Source organism: Camelus dromedarius, unplaced genomic scaffold (assembly GCF_036321535.1).
Source record: "Camelus dromedarius isolate mCamDro1 unplaced genomic scaffold, mCamDro1.pat HAP1_SCAFFOLD_114, whole genome shotgun sequence".
Taxonomy (NCBI): Eukaryota; Metazoa; Chordata; class Mammalia; order Artiodactyla; family Camelidae; genus Camelus; species Camelus dromedarius.
The window spans coordinates 8,681,756-8,692,690 of NW_026989787.1; the positions used below are offsets into that span (position 1 = coordinate 8,681,756).

Genomic DNA, 10,935 nt, shown 5'->3' on the forward strand with positions numbered 1-10,935 from the left:
CTAAAATTGAAGTAAATAAGTATTAAAAATCATAACTATTAAAAAATTAAAGCACTGAATTTCCTTCCAACTAATTTTATCAGAGCAGCAGTTACATAAAATTCAAATCTATATTTATAATTTTCTTGGTAGTATAAGAACTTCAGAATTCCATGTAATAGATTTTGTAAGCTATCCACCTCTTTGTCTGTATGTGTCATGAACATTTAATTATTAATGTATTATCTTATAAGTCACAAGTAAAGATTTAGTTAACAGATGATTATTGAATTTTTTATGTAAATTGTGCATACTGCACTGTAAAAATTTGAAATCTACAATCATAGACTATAGAACAAGCAGATATACACAAGACAACTTAAGCCCACACTGTTTCAAGAGGCTTCTATTTTTAAAATGTATGAAATATTTATTTTCACAGATTGATGTGTTTAGGCAAATCATTTTAAAATATGTTGTCACAATTACTTTGAAACAACAATAATTTTTATCATTATTGTAATTTTCAGTGTATATTCACATGTGATTCCAACAACTATGACACTGAGTTGCTGAAGCAAAATCAAGCATTTTAGAAATAAAGAAATTAAAGGACAGGAAAATTAATTGACTTGCAGCAATTTTTTTATGCTGTCATCTTGGCTAAGCTAGAATAGTTTACAAGAATCCCCTATCCTGTATGATAGTTTGTTAACTGGCCCAAATAAGAAATTCTTTTTACAAATTTTGGAAGGGGAAAATAAAGCAGCTCATCTGAAATCTGTTAATTTAGAGGTACGAGTAACAAAGAGATACATGTGGATTCTAGCTAGTTCTTGCTGTCTTTGGCTCCACACCCACATCATCTTCCCAAATGAAAATCTTGCTGACCAAGAGCCACTGAGACCCAACAGATATGTGGAGACAGCAGCTTTCCATAATCTTTTGCACCAGGTCTCCTTTGCAGACCCACTTGGGCAGCCCAAACTGCTTTACTTCAAAGGGTTGGTTACTGTCTTTTCCATGAGCCTCCAATTCTCCCTTTTAGAAATTTATGACCCCAGCAATACACACAATTTGGGGAAGTGCTATCACATATCTAACCCCTTTTCACATAATACTCATATTTGTTTTCATTTTCAGATTGAATCTGACTGAGACATAACTTCGATGAGATCACACTGCTATTAAACGTCAGTATTGAAAATCAAATATTTCATACTATTTCTCAATCTTGAAAGAAAGAGTATTTCCAAAAAAAAAAAAAAAAGAGGAGTTGTTAAGGTATGTATTTACTGAAAAAAGAAGTTGGGAGCAAGAAATAAGAGGTTTCAAGAGAGATAGAAGTGAGAAAAAAGGAGATAATCTAGCAGGAGAGAATGATTCATGCTTAAGAATATTTTTATGGTAGCCAATGCTAACTACCAGGTGGCTGGTTATATCAGGAAATACTGGTATAATTGATAACATGGAAAACTTTCAAAGCTTCATGCCCTTAACTTTCATTGAAGATGAAAATGTCCTGATTTTGTATATAGGCTAAATGTCCTCATATATGTGTGTGTGTGGATTTAATCCAAATTTCAGTGGATTAAACAACAAAGATTTAGAATTTACTCTAGCAAAGTCTGTATCCAGATAAGAAGCAAGATGAACTGTCCCAAAACCAGCAACTCAGTGATTCAGAATAAAAGGAAAGTACCACCATCTTGAAGCAACATCATATGGAGCTTACTGCCTCCTGATGGGCATCTCAGAAAAAGAGGCACCTGCAGAGCCATTGCTGGTTTTTCCATGCTTTGTGCCAAAATTTATACATGTAAATTTGACTCATGGCCATTGGACAAAGCTAATCACATGACCTTAATGATCTTCAAGTGGATAAATAATGTAGTCTTGCTGGTGCACAGAAAGGATACTGATGAACACTGATAATATTCTTTCCATAAAGCTTAATATTTGAAATAATTGACTTTGGCATAGGGCTTTATGATATTGGTCATATTAGTTAAATTATCTTTTCCTCAATTTTCTCATTAATAAAATGGAAGGCAGTAATATTCCCCTATTAGAACAATTAGGGAATCAAATGCAGGCATATAACACTCAATAATATTAGACATTATCAAAATCATCATTATCATCATCATCATTCTCTATATCTCTAGTCTTTGACAACATGTATCACTGAGGCTGATAGATTTTGACAAAAAAAAAATATTAGAGCTGGAAATAATTTTAGAAATTACCTACTCTGATCCTGTCCTTTCATTTATGAGAAAAGAGATGTCCATCAGTTAAGTGACCTACCTGGGCCCAAATCTCCTTAACAGCAAAATTGGAAACAGATGTCTAAGTCCAGTGTCCTTTGTTCTCAAGATAGGGAAATTAGAACTTTCTATCAAGCATAGACTGAAGATATCCAACTCTTTCATATACTGCTAAATCTGTTCCATGTTACCTTTGTTCATTTTACTCCATCAATTAATTGACATTTTGTAATTAATTAAAATCTTCCCAAAGGTGTCAGCTTAATGATTTTATAAGCATGGCAGAAATATGTAGATATAGTAAAGCCCTTATTGCCTGAGCAAATGCATTTTCCAATTTCTAAGATCTAGTCACCCAAGGAAATTTTGCTTACTGTGCTAAAAATTAGGGATTTTCATGGTGGGAAATGAACAAGAAAAAATTAAAAAGTTAAACTGTTAATAAGTCAGTTTACTTAAAATATTTAATTATTGAAAGAAAGTAGTATTTGACTTATAATGATACAAATGATTTTTTATTCTCCCATTTCCACCAAAAAAGAAAAAAGATGCTATTAGAATTGTATGGTTCAATAAAACCTTACAGAACACAAAATCAAGAATATAACTAAGATTCTTGCCATTATGAACTTTCTTTGGGGAAGAAATTTGTACCATCTGGAAATATATGAATAAGACAGAAAAGGCCAGGTGACAAAAACACATTAAATTGCTTAATAAATGGATAAAACTTAAAATGTTAAATGCCAAAATGTCAAAATTCCACTTCAAGTTTAGGAATGCTATTTTGAAAGACTTTCCAAAGCATTTTACCACTTTTTCTATGAAATCAAAAATTTCTTTTTAATCAATCACTTACAGATGCATAAGAACCTCATTCAGACTCACAAAAAGACCAACCAAGAAATATGTTTGCTATATCCATGGCATGTTGCTGACACAATTGAGAAAAAAAGAGAGAGTGATGACTCTGTGTGTGTGTGTGTGTGTGTGTGTGTGTATGTTTATGCATGTTTTTGGGGAGGGGCAGGAGGTTTGAAGGTGAAGTAGACAGGGAAATAAGAGGCTTTGTTTATGGTGTTTTAAACTTAACACATAATAAAAACACTGATGTAAATTTATTTAAATCTGCAATGTTTCATCATTACAAAGAATGGAAATCAAAATGCATTAAGGTTAAAGAAACCTAGATGCTAAAAATAGAAAGATGTGTTGCATAAATGAACTGCATCTAAAAACTGTTATTCTCATTAATGTGTATTAAGAATCACAATTTCTGAATGACGGCCATTCTGACTGGTGTGAGGTGATACCTCATTGTAGTTTTGATTTGCATTTCTCTGATAATAAGTGATATTGAGCATTTTTTCATGTGCATATTGATCATTTGTATGTCTTCCTTCGAGAATTGCTTGTCTAGGTATTCTGCCCATTTTTGGATTGGGTTGTTTATTTTTTTTCTTATTGAGTCATATGAGCTGCTTATATATCCTGGAGATCAAGCCTTTGTCGGTTTCACTTGCAAAAATTTTCTCCCATTCCATAGGTTTTCTTCTTGTTTTATTTTTGGTTTCCTTTGCTGTGCAGAAGCTTGTAAGTTTCATTAGGTCCCATTTGTTTATTCTTGCTTTGATTTCTTCTAGGAGAAAATTTTTTAAATGTATGTCAGATAATATTTTGCCTATGTTTTCCTCTAGGAGGTTTATTGTATCTTGTCTCATGATTAAGTCTTTAATCCATTTTGAGTTGATTTTTGTATATGGTGTAAGGGAGTATTCTAGCTTCATTGTTTTACATGCTGCTGTCCAGTTTTCCCAACACCATTTGCTGAAGAGACTGTCTTTATTCCAATGTATATTCTTGCCTCCTTTGTCAAAGATGAGTTGACCAAAAGTTTGTGGGTTCATTTCTGGGCTTTCTATTCTGTTCCATTGGTCTATATGTCTGTTTTGGTACCAATACCATGTGTCTTGATGACTAGCTCTATAGTATTGTCTGAAGTCTGGGAGAGTTATTCCTCCAGCCTCTTTCTTTCTCTTCAGTAATGCTTTAAACAACAACAAACAAACAAACAAAAACAAAGCGTAAGTAAAGGACAGAAATAGACTCACAGACAGAGAATATAGACTTGTGGTTACCAGGGGGGTGGAGGGTGGGAAGGGATAGACTGGGATTTCAAAATTGTAGAATAGACAACACTGTATAGCACAGGGAAATATACACAAAATGTTATGATAACTCACAGAGAAAAAAAATGTGACAATGATTGTGTATATGTCCATGAATAACTGAAAAATTGTGCTGAACACTGGTAAAAATAAAAAATAAATAAATAAAAAAAAGAATCACAATTTCAATTTATTTGTCAATTATTCCTGAGTTAAATGAAAAATAAAATTAAAAAGTCACAATACACTGTATTATATCTTACAGAACAGAATGGGTCTTTAAACAGAACAGCAATGAGTTGGGGGAAGTACACAAGGCAGAAGTCAGAAAGGCTAGCTAGGAAAGTACTGAAGTTGACCAGGAGAGAATGTAAAGGGTTATAAAAAGGTGGATTTATTCAAGAATTATTAAGGAGATAGAATTGATGGGCTTATGTACTATTTAAAAGTAGGACATGAAGTTGGCAAATATAGATTGACCTTCATTCAAGATTCTTGCTGGAGTAACTGAGTCAAAGGAGTGACTTACAGCAATAGAGAGTGGGGAAGAGATAAGAAGATAGGGAAATGCACCAAGTGTACTGAATTCAGTTTTAGATATGTTGGGTAGTCTGTGCCTGATTTTAGAAGACATATGCAATTTTGGTATATAAATGAGTACTAGTTTAAACCACAGCTTTTGATATTATTCCAAAACTGTATATAAAGGACGATCCTTAAGAAGACCAGCATTTTAGGCATTATAGGGGATGGTAAATCCAAATTTTTTAGAGACATAATAAAGATGAAAGAGCCTGACAAGAATACTGGATTTGATAAAGAAAGGATAAGGCTATGTATTAAACGATGAGGCCTGTATAATACCACAAACTAGATGGCTTAAGCAGCGATTTATTGATTAGGATGCTAAAAGTCTGAGATCTAGGTGTTAGTGGGGCTGATTCCTTCTAGGGTTTCTCCCCTAGTTTCTGGTGCTTTTCTGGCAGTCCTTAGCGTTCCTTGGTGTGAAGAAGCATTGCCCTGATCTCTACCTTCATTTCCACGTGGCATTCTCCCTGTGTCCATGTGTATCCATGCTCTAATATTCCCTTTTCACAGGGACTCCGTTCGTATTAGGTTACAGACCCACACTAGCCCACCATGATTTCATCTTCACTAATCACACCTTCAACAGCTCTATTCCATATAAGGTCACATTCTGAGGCAGCCAAGTTTTAGACTTCAGCATACAAATTATACAGGGACACAGTTCATTCTATAACAAAATTCTAGATCAATGGTAGAGTGCATGCTTAGTATACAGAGGATCCTGGGTTCAATCCCCAGTATCTTCATTTAAATAAACAAACAAACAAACAAATAATAAATAGATAGATAGATAGATAGATAGATAGATAGATAGATAGATAGAAAGATACCTCCCCATAAAAACAAAATTTAAAAAATATGACCACAAGGAAAGTCATATTTACTAACCAGTTTCAATTGGTAGTAGAGGCTGATGTTGAAAATTATTTAATTAGTTTAAAAGATAAACTAGAGACAATAAATTTAAACTCATTTAAAAAGGCACTTGGATTTGAAGTGAAGGTCAAATATAAAGACACATTTAGAAGAGGGAGTTTGATCTTGAATTAAATATGAGAAAAAAATAGATGTTCAATTTTTTATTTAATTTGGCCTACCTGAAATTTCTTTTGAGAAAGTAAACTGTGGAGATAGATCTGGGCTGCCTGGATCTATTTCTGGAAGTAACATGGTCTAGCAGAACGAGTAAGAGATTTGGAGTCACAAGATTCACTGTGTGGTTCTGAATCTGAAATCTAAAATGTGCAACTTTGAACATGTTTACTGACCTCTCGGACTCACTTCTCTTCAATTGTAGATAATAGCATTCCTGCACCAGAATGTTATGAAAATTAAATATTATTATGTTGTCTAAATGCACTTTTTATCAAAATATTATATGTGTATACTATTTTTTATATTGTCAGCATCATTTTATTCTGTCTTATGTTCCCTCATATTAAAATTATTTGTGGTAGCTATAAAGCTTTTATAAACATTTAGAAAATGCAGAATTTGACTTCCTCTGATTGCCAGAGCATAGGAAGGATTGTTAGAAACATAACCATATTTCTAAAATACTACATCTTTTTGTCTTAAAATACGAAAGGAATGTATTACTATAAAAATGTGTTGTATTGTGGCAATGGCAGAAACAAATCTTAAGAAAACTTTATGAACATCACTCAAGACACAGAATGTGCAAACCAAATGGCAGCAAAAACAGAAACATTTTTGAATTTAATAAAATAGTACAATTGCATTCTGGTGCATGGACATCAACCCACAGGAAATATTAATAGCTATTTTACTCACACTTATAATTCAATAAAATATAATTTTATATCCTTTTTAATATCAGAAAACACTAATAAGATGGATTGATTAAATTAGATTTGAATAATGACAATATGTCATAGAGAAAATGGGAAACCACGTTGTTTCAATCACAAAAGCCCTCATTGTTTGCTTCCCCAAGCTAAAAGCAGATAGTGGCCTTTAAAGATTCATATGAAAATTTTGAAATTGTGAATTTTCTCATGTTAAAATGTTCTATTTTTTCTACACAGGGAATTAAAATGTGTTAAATTTGTATTCTATTTACCTGTAACATCAGGTTTTCTGACAGACTATAACACTGCATAATTTGTCCAAAAGTTTAATTGAATTAAACTAAATACCTAAGGAGATATATTATATATATCTATAATACTATTATATATATAATACTAAAAAGTAGCTTATTTTGGGGGGGTACACATTGTAAGAGGAGTAGTGATCTATCGTGTCATATTCCAGAGCATTCTGTGCCCACCATCCCCTCCAGCCATCCACAGGTAGTGTGATTGCCCTGATCACCTACTCCAATTACCTCGCAAGCATGCTGCATGTAAGAAGCATGACCTCAGTGTTTCACATACAAAAGGGAAACTTAAATCGTCTTAGTGATGTGCTTAGACATTTACACTGAATCTGTCATTCTAGCCAGTGGCAGAATTCTCCAGTTGAGTATGCTATGGAGTTTCCTATTGAAACACTTATCTTCACCCAGCATCTTCATGATATGTATATGTTAGTGATCAAAATGCTCAAGTACACTTCTGCAAGAAAGTACATGTATTGAGGAACACATAAAAAAAGGAAGTACCCTCAAATCATTTGTCTTATTGATTGAGTATATTTACACCTTGTCTCTTTCCCAAAACAAGTGGAAACATTTCTTCTTCTACTTACCCTTTGAATGCAAATTACTAAGTATTTATCTCCTGGAAAATGGGAAGAATGTATTACTCACCTCTACAGTAAAGTGTATAGTATAATACACTATAGTATAATATAATATGTAGCATATATGTTGTAGCATGTATAACATAACATATTCTATATGTGGCATGTGTATGTGTGGTAAAGTTGTTCATGCTGGTTGTTGAAATACTTGTCATTTTCTCATTGTACTATGAGTGTCTGGGGGTCTGTAACACATCACAATTTGATCTATATTTTGTTCTCTTCTAAAGGAATTATCAGGACTAACACAGATCTTGATATGCATTAAGTCCGACCAACATTTACTCAATGAATAGCATCATCCAAATATATTTAAAATGAAATACAGCTACCTGTCCCATGCTCTAAGCACAAACTTAAAGGAACCAAAAATAATTATAACAATCACAAAACATCCTGAAGGCCTTCAGTGTCGAGGACTGAGCAGTGTCTAAAGTTTCTTTAGAACACACTTCAACTCTTTCACAATAGATCAATTTTGCTTTTGGCATCTGAGAAATATTTTCTCCTCTGAATGAGCAGCTGACTTACTGAGAGCAAGTGACGTTAGAGCAGAGGAAAGCAGGACACAAATGCTTACTCTTGATTCTGAAACTCACTTTTCTTTTCTGTGAGACAAGGGTTGAGAGTCATAAAACTACAGGTTTATAAGAGGATTTACACTGATTCTTTATTAAAGGAGATGTGGGCCAGACTGCCAGTTATCTATCATTCAATGTCCACTGCTCCTTTCCTGGGTAGAAATGATACTTGTACTTATCTGGGAACATTTCCCAGCATGACTTGTAGCCAGATTTAGTGACTAAATTGTAGTCAGTCACATATAAAATAAGTGTCACTTGTTCTTTGAGTACAATTTTAAAGGGTTTCAATGCCCTTGTTCATCCTTCTCCTTTTCAGCTGCCCCAGATACATATGCACTGGCTTGAGGACCAGCATATTGAAGGAACTTGAAAATGGAAGACCACCTCCACCCTACTGCCCTCTTCAACAGAAAAGCAATGGGACTGGTTCCTGACATTGTGCCCTGTGGAGCTGTCATTACAGCTTAATCACTCCACTCACCAGAGAACTCGACATATCACATCACACGTCTTAAGACTATTTAGGATGATGGCACACATTCCAAGCCAACTTTATGATTTCCTTTTTGGTGATCTCCTCCTGTTGAAAAGTAAAATGTCATCCCAAAAGTTGTTTTCTGACGTTGGTTATTTTAAGTGTCCACTATCAGATTTCCATTCTCCCCTCTCTTTTCTCATGTTCTCCTCTGAATGGATATCCATCCCTTTGTCATCATTTTGTCTAGTTTTCTGATATCCTAACCATTCTCTTAATTTCCAGTTCCACCTCCTGTATACAAGGAACATTATTCTGGAAGACACTTCCCTGAAACCTGAGTTTCAACAGAAACTTGAGGGCAAGGGTTCTGCCCATACAGTGAGAACAAGCAATTATAACCTTAAGAGAGTATGGGAATTCTGATGTCACTACTCCGTGATTCTTTATTTTCAGTCAATAAATAACATGTACCTCTGATGATGGCTGTATGGTCAGGCCACTCAAGATGGCTTCTCTCTATACATCTCCTGCTTGACTGGTGCCTGCTTCACCTACACACAACTCATAAGACTGATCTTCCTTCATATTCACCCCAGGCCCCAGCTAATGACTGTTCTAGATTTAGATCAGAACTCACCACTATGCTTATCCAAGGGGTGGTGAGAGGCATGACCCTGTGCTGATTACCCTCGTAACCAATGAGCCAACCTGACATCAACTCCCCTATGACTGGTAACCACTTCTTCCCCACCAGGAGCAAAGACTGCCATCATGTCCTGCCCTCCAGCTCCCACACATGGCAGGATGTTGCTCCAGGACTTTGCTTCAGATGTGTAAGATCACCCTAATCATTAAACTATTGATTATCTCTGTTGCTGACTCTGGGATCTTTCTCAGGTCTTGAAGCTGGGCAAGTACAGGGCTTGTAGACCTGCAGGGTGCAGTCCAGTGCTGACATAGCTAATTAATACCCTCACATAAAACACTTCATTTATATAAACATAATGTAACTAGTAGCCAAATTGGGTTCAAAAGAATGGAAATACATGGAGATCAGAAGCAACCTTAGCTCTAGGGTCCTCAGAAAGCCCAGATTCAGTGGGATATCATGGTACAGCACAAGGCTTGTGGGGAGAAATGAATAGCAGGCACAGCTTTGCCCATCTCTTATCTAATTCTCAATAGTTCCTTCTGCTATTGGACCAACCTGGGATGTGTCTATGTCCATTCAAATACTATCCCTTTCTGAAACTCTTATGAAAATTTCAGTGCACATCATGTTAATTATGATGTTTCACTCATGATGCCACTTAAACTTATCATCATCTTGCATTGTTTCAAAATATTGAATGTATGTAATTACTCTAATTATTTATGTTGCCTTATTTTAGTTGTGATGGTTATATATTTTTCCAGGTTTATTTTCTTCTCTTGTAAAACTGTGCTCAAGCAAAGTAGATCTACCCAATGTTTCACAATGATACCCTGTACATTTTGCCTTCCCAAAATGTCACTTTAAATATTCTATTTGAAGAGTTTTCTCTCTCTTCTCACTCTGTGTGAATAGTGTTCATCCTTCAAAAACCAGTCAATGCCAGTGACTTCAAAAGGGTCATTCCTCTCACAAAAGTGTATCTGACCTTGTGAGTATGCTTTTTCTCAGAAAAAAAGAATCATGAATTTGCATAATTTGTTTGGCAGTTTCTATATGCAGGTATATCTTATTTTATTGTGCTTCACTTAACTGTACTTTGCAGATACTGAGTTTTTTCTTTACAAATTGAAAGTTTGTGGCAACCTGGTCTCTGGCAAGTCTGTCACTGCCATTTTTCCACATTGTATCTCTCTGTCACACTTTGGTAATTTTCCCAGTATTTCAAACTTTTTCATTATTATTATATTTGTTATGGTGACCTGTGATCTTTGATGTTACTATTGTAATTGTTTCAGAGTGCCATGAACCCCACTCACATGAGATGAAAACCAGATTCACAGATGCTGTGTGTGTTCTGACTGCTCCATTGACTTGACTGTTCCCCCATCTCTCTTTCTTTCCTTGGGCCTCACTATTCCCTGAGACACAATAATATTTAAATTAGATG

The 10,935-nt window shown here is 34.7% G+C and overlaps 1 long non-coding RNA gene across 1 annotated transcript in view; it reads left to right on the plus strand.

The window, feature by feature from the left end:
* LOC135320693 (uncharacterized) overlaps nt 1-10,652 on the plus strand; it is a 46,475-nt gene extending 35,823 nt beyond the window's left edge. The window contains exons 2-3 of the long non-coding RNA XR_010379953.1: nt 1,123-1,172; nt 8,672-10,652. This is a non-coding gene — a long non-coding RNA (uncharacterized LOC135320693). The remainder of the gene's footprint in view (nt 1-1,122; nt 1,173-8,671) is intronic.
* The last annotated feature ends 283 nt before the right edge of the window (nt 10,653-10,935 follow it).